The following is a 15,379-nucleotide window of genomic DNA, read 5'->3' on the forward strand; positions in this document are numbered from 1 at the left end:
TAAATCCATATTTTCATATATTATCATCTTAAAATCTTAAATATTTAACAGATATTTTAATTAAGTGTTTATTAACTTCCTTTTGTGTCATAAGTGTCAAAATTGACAGGATTTACCAGAGCGACCCCGGCATTCAGCCAAAAGGGTTCCTAGGTTTCTATTCCATTGTTTCTCCCCAAATGGGCCCCGAGACAAGGGCTAATGCTGGGAAGGGGCGAATATGCAATATTTGAATGGTGCATTGTAGAGCGACAAGCGAAGCATAGTTCAAAAGGGCCGGACAAGCTGAGCCTAGGCATCTTTGAGCCGAAGCTTTAACCACTTCCTGTCCAGCACTAGGGGGGACCGAATAATGATAATTTTAATCTCTTTAAGTGTTGTATCTATTGAAGGGAAGCAGCCTGGGATTTGTCACAGATACCGTTGCAAAGCCCTCTAAGAGTTCTATCACGTACTTCAGGTTGGGGGATCATAGGGGGTGGAGGGGGTGATCTTTTTTTCCCTCAGTCACACATCAAAAAGAGAGACATTTTCAGAAACGCCTCGAGACGCTCTCAAACATATTTCAGCGCCTTTCAGCTACTGCCATCTTTGGGACCAAATTTTGCTTGAGCATGGCTAAACATACAACTTCTCGAAGCTCTCCACGTCCTGAATATAGCTGTCTTAAAATGAGCTGGCTAAGTTGTATCGTTGCAGAGAAATTTGTTCTAAAGTTCATAAAAATTTGTATGTGTTAGACCAGAATTTGGAATCCGGAATGGTAATGTGGGTGTGATTGATGACATCATGGCTAGGGTTGGGTTAGGGTAAGGTGCATCAAAATCTGGTCATGGGTACAAATCCATCAGCATAACAACATGTGTGATGCAGAGATGGCTAGCTTAATTTTGAAAATGTCATGAAAATTGGCTGAAAAGCTGAAAAAGGAAAAATGAGCTGCTCATGAGATGGAGAGGAACAGAGTGGGGGAGGGGCGAATTAGCAACTTTTGAAGGGTGCGTCAGAGAGCGACAAGCGAGGCATAGTCAGGAAGGGCCCGACCAGCTGAGCAGATTGCATTGGTTCGGGTCTTTCTCGGTCAAAGTCATTCCAAATTACCATCTAAGTGACTTCCAGATTTTCATCTACCTAAAAAATGACTTTTTCATCCCTTTTGGGGCCTTCCTTTAGGGCCACAGGGTCAATAAAAAGGATAAGTCATACGGGGGACACCAGTTTGATTCAAAGCAAGTTTGAAGTCTCTGGCTCGTCACACAGCGGAATACGAGCCAAAAAGACTTGATTATTGACTAGATGAGAATTTGGAAGCTGACCTTCTGACCCTTCATACATAAACGGCGATAACACAGGAATGCAAGAGGCTGGGGACAAGGGCCCAACTGTTCCCAACAGCCCTCATTGAGCTTTATAACATGTCGGAACCAGGTCCTAGTCCTCTTTTTAAGGGGCCAGCTCTGGTCTGACCAAAAAACATCAGCTCATGAAAACTTAGAACCTTTTAGGGCCTTCTCTCTTTCTCCACCTCTCTCTCTCTCTCTTTCTCTGTCTCTCACCCATCTCTTTCCCTCTGTTGATCTCTTTCTCTCTCTCTCTCTTTCTCTCACTCTGTCTCTCTCTCTCTCTGTCTCTGTTGGTCTATTTCCCCCCTCTCTCACTCTCTCTCTTTCTCTCGCTCTGTCTCTCTCTCTCTCACCCATCTCTCTCCCTCTGTTGGTCTCTTTCCCTCCTTCTCTCGCTCTCTTTCTCTCACTCTTTCTGTCTCTCTCAGTCTCTCACCCATCTCTCTCCCTCTGTTGGTCTCTTTCCCTCCTTCTCTCGCTCTCTTTCTCTCACTCTTTCTGTCTCTCTCAGTCTCTCACCCATCTCTCTCCCTCTGTTGGTCTCTTTCACTCCCTCTCTCTTTCTCTCTGTCTCTCACCCTTTGTTGGTATCTTTCCCTCTCTCTCTCTTTCTCTCACTCTGTCTCTCTCTCTCTGTCTCTGTTGGTCTCTTTTTCTCCCTCTCTCACTCTCTGTCTTTCTCTCTCTCTGTCTCTCACCCATCTCTCTCCTTCTTTTGGTCTCTTTCCCTCCCCCTCTCTCTCTCTCTCTCTCTGTCTCTTTATAGATAGCTAAAGAAAATGTTAGGGCACAGATGTAAAAATGGAATCTTCCAAATTTTCATCTGTCACATGATAAACCGATAGAAATTTGTTTTGTTTGCTTTTGAAGATAGTTGGTTAGTTATCTAGCTACATAATGCATGCATTCTATAGCTAATTTGTCATTTTGTGTTTTATATTTCTACTGTGGCCACTCACTCTGTTTGCAGTCATCGGCAGCCCAACAAATTTCAGAATTAACGTTTATGTAACCATCTGGGCTTCACAGGAAGACATAAAAAAGTTAATTTGTTTCTCGATTTGCTAAGCTAACTTTCCTTGGCAAGCAAACAGGAGCCACAGTATGTGAACAGGTTATTATAAACCGTCTGACAATACTTTTCATTGATTCCAAAAAATCCCAGCATGCTCCTGGTTGGAAACAATGGACAGAGGGACCAGAATGAGTGTTACGGAGCTGTGTGAGATTGATGACCTGGCCACTGGTTTGGTGTTGGACCCCATGCTGGGTTTCAGCACCCATAAAATGAACATCGGTCCCTTACCTGAGACCCACTGTTGGGGTTTTCTAAAAGAAACCCTGCTCAGCTTTCAGCAATCACAGGTTTTCAAGACCACATTCAACACACTGACCTCTGGTGACTATTTTAAATCTATTGGAAGCCATCGTCAGCATCTCCTGAGGGAACACATCTATCACTACTGCAGTGCTTTCCTGTTGGACAGTGATGTTGCGATAGAGTCCACTGATAGATACTCTTGTGAGACCAATGGAGCAAGGGTAACCTCAACAAGGCACTGGTTTACAGGACAGCGTATCAAAGTCCTGCTGGGCTGCCTAGCAGACTTTAGACCAGCCAACAGTGCTGTGCTGAAGGCTGGATTCAATGACTTTAGCGTGATGTTTTCCTTACGCAAAAAATGCGATCAGCTCTGGCTCCGGCCAGCAAGTTACATCAACCATGACTGCAATCCAAATGAAAAGTTAGTTGCTTGCAAGTCCTTTGCCAATGTTGAAGTGATTAGGCCCATTTCACCTGGTGAGGAGATCACATTTTATTATGGTCCAAACTTTTATGGGGAAGGAAAGGAAATCTGTGAATGCTGCACCTGTGAGAGGAATGGAGACGGTCACTTCAAACAGAATCCTGTAAAGAGCACTACCACAGCCAACACAGAACCTGTGTCTCAACCTCCCAAAATGAAAAAGAATGGTAAAAGAACAGAAGCTGAAAGAAGAATATTAAGTGTGCTGGCTCATAACTTGTTTTAGCCGTGCAACAGAAAAACTGTTTGATTGTTTAAATTGTTTTTCCAATTTTTGTCATTAATATTGTGAACACTTGTCTTTCTTAAACTCCTCTACATGCAACAGGTTTCAATATTGGGAACAACCTTTTAGGCAAGATGGTAAGTAAAAATTAATAGGGAATTTAATTTGTGATAGTTTGCTGAGGAGGCAGAATCTTAATTTGGTGTATTATCTGCAGAGCACCAAAGTATGTGGAGTCTGCCACGCAAGCTTTAACAATCTGAAGCAACACCTCAAAGTGTCGCACACCATCCCTAATGAAACGTTCCACCTACTAATGAAATATGGGACTGCCCGGTAAGATTAAATCAAATAGTTTTCTCATATTTAGACATATATTATTGGCTTGATTTTCTAAACTGACTTATTTTTCATTTTCAATCGCAGAACTACAGTCAGCTTGGACTGCAGCCTGTGTGGGAGGAAACAATTAGTGCGCCTGGACAAGCACTTGCAAGATACACATAACATGATTTTAAATACAGTAAGTGTATTGGTTTTAATTTGCTGAAAAACACATGTGCAACATCTGTGGCAAATCTTATGTTTTATTCCTCTCAAGGTTTTGCAATTTTTAGGGCCCAAGCAACAAAAGAGCCAAAGGCCCTTTTTTTGTGTTATTCTTTCTTTCTTTTAAGGTATTTTTCAAGGAAATCAGCCTTATATGACAAACATCATCCGATTTACATGAAACTTATGTCTGGTCTTCATGTAATACTGAAATGACCCCTATACCTTAACCACGCCCACTAACACAAGCCATGCCCATTTAATACTATTAGAACCGTTTAAGGTAGCGTCTTATAAGAGGTCTTTGAACTCAGCGGGGAGTTCCTTCTTCATTGGTCATGCTTTGGACCGCCCCCTATGCGTAAAGACGCCCCCTTCCATAACCGGTGACCCATTTAAGGTATAGTCTTGTGTGAGGTATCATTGAACTCAGCAGGGAGGTCCATCTTCATAGGTGCCATTTTTTAATGTCTGAGGGCCGTGCAAATGCACGGTTGCGAGGAGCGGCGTCCACCAGTAACCCCAACGCTGCTTGCATCTTTGATATAATTTGTTTTTTAATAGGAAAGAGAACCGATCGTGAAGCAGGCAAAGAGAGCTGCCATCATAAAAGAGCTAGATGAGCTGCGGACGTCCGGGCCTGACAAGCCCATGGTGTCGGCTTTGGACATGGGTATAACCCGTCAAGATGGTACTTTGGTTGTGTTAATATTTATTTTACTCAAATTAAACATTAGCTTTCTACTGTTTTATTTTTCTATGGTGTTTCTGTACCAACATATACAGACATTTGGAAGCACCGAGTTTTAATTTCCATTTTAAATCAGTTAAATTTCATTTCAGAGGATGAGTTTCCTGACGTGAACCTAAACCTGGAAGAGGATTGTGTTGAGGAAGAATTTGAGGAGCAAATTAACTTTCCTTTGGACCCTGTCCCTGGGCCCCCCAACACAGACTGTTCCTCAGAGCAGACCCTCACACTTCCTTCCACACCTGTCCCTGGTCCCCCCAACATTGACTCTTCCTCTGAGCAGACCAGCACACAACCTTCCATGCCTCTCCCTGGGCCCCAAAACTTCCAGAGAGCTGACGGGCAGCCAACCAACGGTGAATTGCAACAACTGCAAGCTCTTTGCTTCCCGGTTGCTGCAGCTGGAGAAAACCGTGGAGTATTTGTTGGCAGGGCAGACAACCAATGGCATCCCCTTCAAACCACCTCTATCGGCACAAAAAGGGGAACACATTAAAAAGGGGACAAGTGGTGATTCGCTATTTGGTAAGTTTTTCTTTGCTTTCCAGTTACAATTTTGGTGAGCGGGGGCACAATTACAATTTACAGTTTGCTAATTATTTCCCTTTTCACCTTTAGTTTCTTGTGGTTGTCCAACTAATGTTTTTTTTAACTGCAGAAAAGATACTCAAAGACTTCCAGGAGTTTCGCCTTGGCTCCAGGACCGGAAGGAAGGATGCAGAGAATGCAAGGCAGTCATCAAGCCACGGGCTTAGATTTTGTCTTTACATGGCTGCTGGCATGCCAACCAACACCATCACCGAAGACCTGAGGTTTCTCACACAGATAGACAAGTTACGGGCGTAAGTATTTTTCATGTGCCATGCTATTACCATGCACAAAATACTTACAACTACAAAACAAATGGAAATTATTCTCTTATCTATTGATTCCAATTTTTGGATTTGATTTTAATCCACAGTGTTTTATAATAGATGAGAATTAATGACTTGTAACTCATTACAACTTCCCACAGCTGGACAACATACCTTCAAAAAAAAGGATATGCACCGACAACAATTAAAAACATGCTAAACAACATGATAATGTTTTTTAAGCATGTAGAGACATCGTTTGCAAAGGAGAGCAAACTCAAAAAAAAAAGATTTCCTGACACTGCAATACGAGTTAAAAAGAATTGTTGCAGATGTGCATAAGCATCTCGTCATCCACCGGCAGAAGGTGTTACGCCATAAGTCAGGTAAATGTTTTAAATTTCTTTCCTTCAAAACTGTATGTCCTATATATATTATAACCCTAACCCTGACACTATATATATATATATATATATACATATATATATTGGCTGTCTGCCAATAGGCCTAAAACATAACATATATGATTATAATGACAGAAACTGGGACTCCAGGTTAACAAGATTCTGACTTATTAGAAAGATATGAATTCAATTGTGATTCTGTGAGAATTCACAGATCCAATTTCTATTTTTAGTCTTTCCCCTAACATGTAAATTAATCTACATGTATGTGTGTGCTCAAATACGGCTTCTGGAAATAAACTAAAGGATTAAAATATGAATGACTGAACTGAATTAATGAAGAAGTTCCCCAGCACATTGACCAGGAGTTCTTCTTGATGCCTACTGTCTCAAACATCTCTAGCTAGTTAGCGCCATCAAGCCTCAATGATTTACTGTGAATTAATGCAGAATGCTGAATCTGTTGAGTTGTCTTAGTCGTGCGTCAAACGTAGGCCTACAGTAGCTGTATTACCATCCATTTAGATTAAATATGGTATTGATGACGTAAACAATAATAACGATAACTCCAGTGAAATGATGTGAAAGTTGAGAGCTAGATTAGGACTGGATTAAAGCTGATTCTGGTTTCCAACTTCACCTCAAGTGTGTCTGGTAAAACAGACGGAGACAACTTCTGTCTAGCTAAGTTTCCATCCACTTGCCAACTGAATTACAGTGTCTGAAGTTTGGTCAAAAAAAAACAAAAACTCATGCGAATAAAGCTGTGGAACTGTTGATGCTTCATTACGACCAACGTGCAACCTAGCTAACAGGTGAAGACCACACCAAAATCACTAGCTAACTTCCTTTAAATGTGAAGACCTATAGACCAACAACAGGCTTGTGTTTGGAACCTTATTCTCTTTCTGAGTACTTTAAGAATAAAGTACGGTTTAACCGAATGCACGGGAATTTATTCTACGCGCCGCCCCTTTCAAATATTCAATTCAACCAATCACGGAGGGGGTGTGAGCATTATTTCACCTGACAGAAAACCACATACAACATAATTTAATTATGCATTTAGTTTGTAATAGTATGAATTTCTTTTTCATAAATGACCACTAATATAATATTCTGGCCATCTTTGAATTTTCATTCTCTTTTATTTTTTATTTTTTAAATCTATTTCTGTGCATTTTTCTGCTGCTGTCAATCACCTGGCACCTTAAAAGAAGAGAAAAGAAATTGATTCTTTACCGTGATCGGGAGACAGCGCCCCCATAATTCCTTTTGTGAAGAAATATTGAATTACTCCATTCTTTCATTTGGACTGGTGGAGCGAACAGAAGTAATGTTGTCTAGGTATTGCATTTTTAACAAATGTTATTTTTTTCATTCTGGTGTTAAACATATGGCTTAGCATTTGCTGGTATAATTGCAGACTTTTAGAAAGACCATTATAGATAGTCTATAGGCCTATATAGTTATTTTTATACATCAAGGTTGACTTAGCTAGCTAATCCAAAACGCACATGGCAGGTTAGCATAATTGCTTTGAAAGTAGGCAATTTAGTGACAAACTTGGATGCCGTTCTGGTTCTAATTGTGATGTGCCTTGATTAGGCTAAATATTAGTGTAAATGTTGCATGTTGAAATGTATGATTTTTCATTTTTGCTCCATTTGTTCAGATGGCATCCCCAATGAAGCTGCCGTCGTCGACAACGCAGAAATCGAGAGGGCACGGCAGGACCTGCAGCTGTGTGCGGTAGGTTGAATGGTTTTTGTTTGCTTTGATTTTTAATAATATCTGCATGTCAGCTGCGTGGCGTTAACGTTTTTATTTTGGCTCCCATGTTAAGAGCTTGTACACGTCCTGCGTGACGCATGCATTCGAGAAATAGCAACAATTCCAAAATTTGCAGTACAGTGAAAAGGTTCACAAATAATTGCAATTGACATAATAGTCTCTTTCAGTCAATTTATTTAGTACTTTTTCAAGAAATATAAAAGTTTAATTGAATCCCATCTTTTACTTATATTAATGTCATGTAACACAGATAATGTAATAACACAGGTACACAGCAGCCTGACGTAAACCACACATCTTAATTATCATAACTCAATTATCATAACATTTGAAATAACAATACAAATATAATCACTTATATAAATGCATTTTTGCATGTCTAAACAAGGGGCATATAGTAAGATATGTGCAATGTAGTAGCAGTGATATATACTGGTAATAATAAGAATAATACATATATAACTAGGGGTGATCAGAGTATCCGGCTGAAACGAGTATCCGGTACGGATAAAGCACTTTTGCCGAGTACAAGTATTATCTGAGTAATATGAGTCAATATCCGTGCTCGGATTGAATAAAACTCCTCAACTGGCCGCGCAGCGTTCTGTGATAATCACAGCGCCCCCCCGCCTACAAACACGCTCGGATCAATCACACACACACAGAACATGGAGAAATGCGCTCCCTCGGCCTCTCTCTCTCTCTCTTTCTCTCTGTCTCTCACCCTTTGTTGGTATCTTTCCCTCTCTCTCTCTTTCTCTCACTCTGTCTCTCTCTCTCTGTCTCTGTTGGTCTCTTTTTCTCCCTCTCTCACTCTGTCTTTCTCTCTCTCTGTCTCTCACCCATCTCTCTCCTTCTTTTGGTCTCTTTCCCTCCCCCTCTCTCTCTCTCTCTGTCTCTTTATAAATAGCTAAAGAAAATGTTAGGGCACAGATGTAAAAATGGAATCTTCCAAATTTTCATCTGTCACATGATAAACCGATAGAAATTTGTTTTGTTTGCTTTTGAAGATAGTTGGTTAGTTATCTAGCTACATAATGCATGCATTCTATAGCTAATTTGTCATTTTGTGTTTTATATTTCTACTGTGGCCACTCACTCTGTTTGCAGTCATCGGCAGCCCAACAAATTTCAGAATTAACGTTTATGTAACCATCTGGGCTTCACAGGAAGACATAAAAAAGTTAATTTGTTTCTCGATTTGCTAAGCTAACTTTCCTTGGCAAGCAAACAGGAGCCACAGTATGTGAACAGGTTATTATAAACCGTCTGACAATACTTTTCATTGATTCCAAAAAATCCCAGCATGCTCCTGGTTGGAAACAATGGACAGAGGGACCAGAATGAGTGTTACGGAGCTGTGTGAGATTGATGACCTGGCCACTGGTTTGGTGTTGGACCCCATGCTGGGTTTCAGCACCCATAAAATGAACATCGGTCCCTTACCTGAGACCCACTGTTGGGGTTTTCTAAAAGAAACCCTGCTCAGCTTTCAGCAATCACAGGTTTTCAAGACCACATTCAACACACTGACCTCTGGTGCCTATTTTAAATCTATTGGAAGCCATCGTCAGCATCTCCTGAGGGAACATATCCATCGCTACTCCAGTGCTTTCCTGTTGGACAATGGTGTTGCGATAGAGTCCACTGATAGATACTCTTGTGAGACCAATGGAGCAAGGGTAACCTCAACGAGGCACTGGTTTGCAGGACAGTGTGTCAAAGTCCTGCTGGGCTGCCTAGCAGACTTTAGACCAGCCAACAGTGCTGTGCTGAAGGCTGGATTCAATGACTTTAGCGTGATGTTTTCCTTACGCAAAAAATGCGATCAGCTCTGGCTCCGGCCAGCAAGTTACATCAACCATGACTGCAATCCAAATGAAAAGTTAGTTGCTTGCAAGTCCTTTGCCAATGTTGAAGTGATTAGGCCCATTTCACCTGGTGAGGAGATCACATTTTATTATTATTATTTATTATCTCTCTGTCTCTGTCTCTCTCTCGCGCGCGCGCGCTCCCGCTCCGTCAGGCAGGCAGTCAATTCGGTCTGCGGATCTGTTCCGTTAACGTTTAGGGTTTCTTCAGCTTCAGGTTTGTTTTTAACTTCGGTTTGTAGTCCTTACATAGTAACCAGTAGATTTCTGGTGAACGTGGGGTTTGTAGTCCTTACATAGTAACCAGTAGATTTCTGGTGAACGTGGGGTTTGTAGTCCTTACATAGTAACCAGTAGATTTCTGGTGAACGTGGGTTTCAGACATGCTGCTTGGTTTAAATGTGACTCCCGTTGCGTCTCTGCCATCGGAGATTTTTTTTTTTTTACTGTCAGCTGCCCCCGCCCCCTCTCTCTCTGTGTCTCTCTCTTACACACACACACACACACACACACACACACACACACACACACTCATACCTGGCGTGGAAATAAAAAAAATAAAAAAGAACCAAAAAAATAATAATCACACTGATCATAAAAAAATAAAAAGTTAAAAAAAGAAAGTTATATTGAGTATGAAAACTCTTGTTCATTACATTTTACTTCATAATTGCGACCCAGTCCGAGTACAGATCCGGATAATTCATGTGGTAAACAGATACAGATAATGCTGTACTCGCTCATCCCTATATATAACATATATAAGAATAGTAAGTATAAGTATGTGCAGGCTAAATAGTATGAAGAGTAGTAGAAAATGGCTATGTATGGAGTTATCTCACCAGGTCTCTAAAAGTTAATTTACAATTAAAAAAATAGGACATAACATAATTACAAGTAAGCCTCATTATAGCAAAAATATTTTAAGCTTAAAGAATAATAAGAAGGATGGATCCCCTTTTTTAACATCAGTACTTTGATAATGAAATATTATAAAGATAATAAATCTGATTAAACCATAAAACAAACAAATATAAACACATTCAACAATGAAAAATATAATTAATTCAACAAATTGTTCCATGTGTCAATCTTGATTGTATAAAGTGCTTGACCATTCAGTTGTATGACAATCTTTTTTTTTGTAATTGTAGTATGCTTCAAGGGACCCATCTGTTCCCCGGCATACCCTGTTCCCCCAGTTGATGGAAGCCACAACTGGGGTGATGACAGTGGTGTGCCGGGAACATCGTCTGAGAAGGGCTGCCGAGAGCCGGGAGAGGTGGCTCACAAGGCAACTGGAGCAGCGTAAGAGGGAGAAGGAGGCTGCGGAGAATAAAGTGCAACAACTCCAGCAAGAGCTGGTGCAGATGCAGCAATGCAGGCAGAAAAAGAGCAGGCAGAGCAAGGAGAAGAGTGAAATCTGGAGGACAGCTACATTGTTTTTGCTTTTTTATTTCGTTTTTCACTTTTCTTTTTTAAATAAAAGGTTTTATTGCTAATGAGTTTCACACGGTATTATTTTGGTCGAAGTTGAGGTTTGTTGTCCCAAACCTATCATCACACTGTGTTTCAAATTAACTACAAACGTTTTTCTTAGAGAAAATACAAACACTACACCCTTTTAAAAAAAAAAAATTGTCTTAGCAAAATGATTCATGTTGTCAAAACAATGGAGCGGCCTCTAGCTCACACAGTAAGAGCATTTTCCCCATGTTGGCTGAGTCCTGCAGCGGCCCGGGTTCAACTCCGACCTGCGGCCCGTTCCTGCGTGTCAACCCCCCCATCTCTCTATCCACTGTCACTTTAATAAAAGGGAAAACCCCCCCAAAAAATAATCTTTAAAAAAAAAAAGGTTGTCAAACAATGGACTTTTTTCACCTTTGCTCTCTCCCCTTCAAAATTAGGTGAAAGCTCAACATGGCAGGGGATGAATTTCCACCCTATTGCTCCAAGTAATTCCAGAATTTTTTATGCTGACAACAATAACAATGACAAGATTGAGTTAATGTACATCATTTGTAGTTCTACATGAAAGCTCAAATAACATTGTAGTGAGTTATGGTCTTACAAACTGTAATTAAACTGTCATTAAATGCAAAACCCATCTCCCAAGCTCCTCAGTCTTCAAGCTCCAGGCACATCTCATCTGGCCGCATTGTGCCCGCCCAATGCACTGGTAAGCTGTTAAACCATACAGTAAATATTAAAAGCTTCAAATTATGTACAACTGCTTAGTGTACATAAGCTCACTAAACACAACTAGTATAATCTCAAGCAATAAGACAATGTAATTAACAGTGTGTTTATGAACAAGGACACAAGTATCTCACAACTCAAATTCTTTTCTAGCTGTGGAAAGAACTATATTGGAGGCTATTGGCGGTATTGAGCTGCAGTTGCAGGACCTCACCTCCATGGTGCAGTCCATCGTGGATAGACGGCCTTCTCCACCCACTGATGAGGGGGAGGAGAATTTCTTCCCCCTCATCACAACGGAGAACTTCTCCCATCTGGACAGGCAGTTGGCAGATGCTGGGAGGAGGCAGAGAATGGTAAGTTAGGCAGCAACACTCAATATACATTTCTCTATTTTCTAAGCTCTAGTCCCACTCATAATTGTACCAAATTTGTTGTTTACAGATTTCCAAGTTGTCACTGGTTGGGGGGCAAACTATCAGAAAAACATGTTGGCGGATTTGCTCCAAAGTGTTTGCCCCCCAGCTAGCGGCACAGCTGAACTGGTGCGGAAGAAGAGGGAAAGCTGGCATAAAGGGCACTTTTGTCTGTGCCTTAGTGACCTGTAAGTAAATGAATAACTTGAAATACACTACTAAAAGTTTCAGTTCACTTAGAGGTCCAACGATTTTCTTACAGCAGCTGCAATGCAAAACCCGGTCCTCCAGATGCCCACGGAAGCCGAGGCAGAGAAGGCCGTGAAAGAATTCCTCTGGCTGGCACCTGAGCGCCACCACCGTTGGCCTAGATAAAGTTTTTTTTTTCTCCATTATTTGTTAATGTTTTATTATGTTATGTTCAATTTAAATATAAAATAAATGTTATTTATGAGAGGTTTGCTGATCTTGTTTATGCCAACGATCCTAAAAAGTGATGATTTGATTTCTGGTAATTAGGTTAATAATTGTTTGTCATCTTCTAGACATGTGTACTACTTATAACAGATGTCATGAAGATGTGGTGAGACCGCATCTGTAAGATGTATAGCAGATGTTGGGACGATGTATTAAATACGTTAGAACGACGTATATAAGCCTGCATCTGTATGAAATACGTCTGTATATAAATATCTGTAGTATTAAATACGTTAGAACGAAGTATATACGCCTGCATCTGTACGATGTATTAATACGTTAGAACGAAGTATATAAGCCTGCATCTGTACGATGTATTAAAAATACGTTAGCACAAAGTATATAAGCCTGCATCTGTATGATGTATTAAATACATTAGAACGATGTCAATATATATACGTCGCGGAGAGAGCGGCTACATGTTGTTGAAACATATAGCAGCGACGTCTTGGGGACGTTGGTTATACATGTGCTAATAGTTAGCGTTAAATAATGATAAGGTTGGAAAAGTGTGATTTGGGAGAAACCGTGCTTGATATCTGAATGCCCATTCAGCCCAAAAAACACAACAAGTCTTGTCTTCGGTTTCAACTTTTAATTATCTTTCTACATTAAAGTATGGCAATGCAGCGTGGCCCCAAAGAGGTGTTGTTTTGATTTGTGTTGAGTGATATCCCATTAAAGTCTATGAGTAATTTTGCACCGTATTTTGCAGATTAGACACGTTTTCATGTAATTTGTGTGCACGTGTTGGCAACGCTCCTTAACCTATAGTAGCCTACTAACGTTAGCTACTTCATGACAGCTAGCTACTATCCGGTTAACAGTCAGCTAGCATGTCTATGCGCTCTAACTTAGCTTAACGTTTTAAATCCCAAAATACTTAAGTTACATTTATTATTGTTAATTACTGTTAAAGTTGTTTATTGTGTAATGCAGCTTACAGTAGATGGCAGCTGATTAGACAACAAAACAACAATAATAGGTTTACTAACGTAACTTTTCTATGTAATTAATTATGTTAACGTTAAAGAAAACATACAATTAGTGCAAAAAATGCATCCCTTTCTCTATTTCCCTAAGACAGTGAATTAACTATAAACCAGCAGGAGTAACGGGGGGGCAGAGACAGAGCGCTTTCAGCAGCAGACCTAACAGTAAGTTTATCTTTGTCCCATAGTTATTAAATAGAAGGAGTCACATTGTAAAGTAAATGTATCTGTAAGTTACCATGTAAATTGTCTGTAACGTTAGCTTGCCACTTAGCTAGCTATGGTAAAACATGCTAACATTAATTTTCTACAAATCAAAGTTTACTTTTCCGTCAGCGAAATGCAAATCAGGTATTGGCTTATGCTTATCATTATCTAACGCTAACTATTAGCACATGTATAACCAAGTTTCTTATAACGTTTGGTTAACTGTAATACCCATAATGCACCAATGATGTCCTGCTACTGTTTGCCCCGTCAGTTTATTTTTTTGTCACATTTAGCCTTGACATATGTAACGGGTTGTAAATAGGTTTAGTTAAATTCCTGCATAAATGGGAACAGCGCCATCTGCTGGTGTCACCCTCTGAATGCGTCGCAGGGTTAAACTTGGTGAATTATGGGTAACCCACAGCAGAACTCTCGACAACTGCTGTGGTAAGTTGCATGTTAACGCCTCAGAGACAATGTCAGTTAAAATGTTTTAAAAGCCCACCATACAATGTTTAATTTTACAGTCTTATTTTTCAATATATATACAGTCTGTGAGAGGCCAGAGAGAGGTCAAACTGTTGTGTGACCAATGTTTAATTTGTTGTATTTCTAATACACACAGTTAAACCTATATTCAATGGTCTTCTTTTCATTTATTACCATGTTTATTGAGCCAACTTAAAGGCAGTTAGGGTGTTTGGGTATTCAGGAGCTGTTAATATGAAGTAGGCAGGACTGGACTGTAGCCTACTCGTCTTTGTAGATATCAGAGATCCGCCCGTTAACTCAATTTTTAAGCGTGGTTTTATGCGTTGAACTGTTACCCCTTTATTAATTATTTAATATAAACTGTCTATGTCCATGTTGTGGGTAGATGTAGCCAGAAGTTGAGCTAGTTGCAGTTGGTAAGAGGGGATATTTATTATAACCAGAGTACGGCCAATGAGGCAAAATAGTGTTTACAAAACTAAATGGAATTAATGAAAGACAAAACAATTTCACCAAAAGTAAAAGTAATGGACTTGACCCAAGACAAGTCATTCCAGAGAGCATCCGACAGACTTACGTCCTATACCCTCCGTTTCCCTCATGCTCTCCTCTAGAACACACTCAACTGCCTCCCTATATAGGCCTGGACCCCACCCCTAAAACTGGATCATACCAATTCTACCATGTACGGGTGGCTCAGATTACTAGACAATTAAAAGGCTACACACAGCCAAAATGCATTCTAACATACTAGACATTCACACCTTATACGTACAATTCACATTAACAATGAGGAACGGCTAGGCTAACAGGTGATTTTAAGTGATCATTAACATAAAATATGAACTCACTAAATCAATTTATAAACAGGCATCAATCCAGGTCTGTCTTTGAGGGCTAACTTAGGTAGTGTATAGCTACCGTGATGGCAGCCATGCACCCCGCCATTAAAAAAAGAACTTGGTAAGGGTAAGTAACAGATAACATGTGAAG

This window comes from Etheostoma spectabile, unplaced genomic scaffold, assembly GCF_008692095.1.
Source record: "Etheostoma spectabile isolate EspeVRDwgs_2016 unplaced genomic scaffold, UIUC_Espe_1.0 scaffold00008119, whole genome shotgun sequence".
Classification (NCBI taxonomy): Eukaryota; Metazoa; Chordata; class Actinopteri; order Perciformes; family Percidae; genus Etheostoma; species Etheostoma spectabile.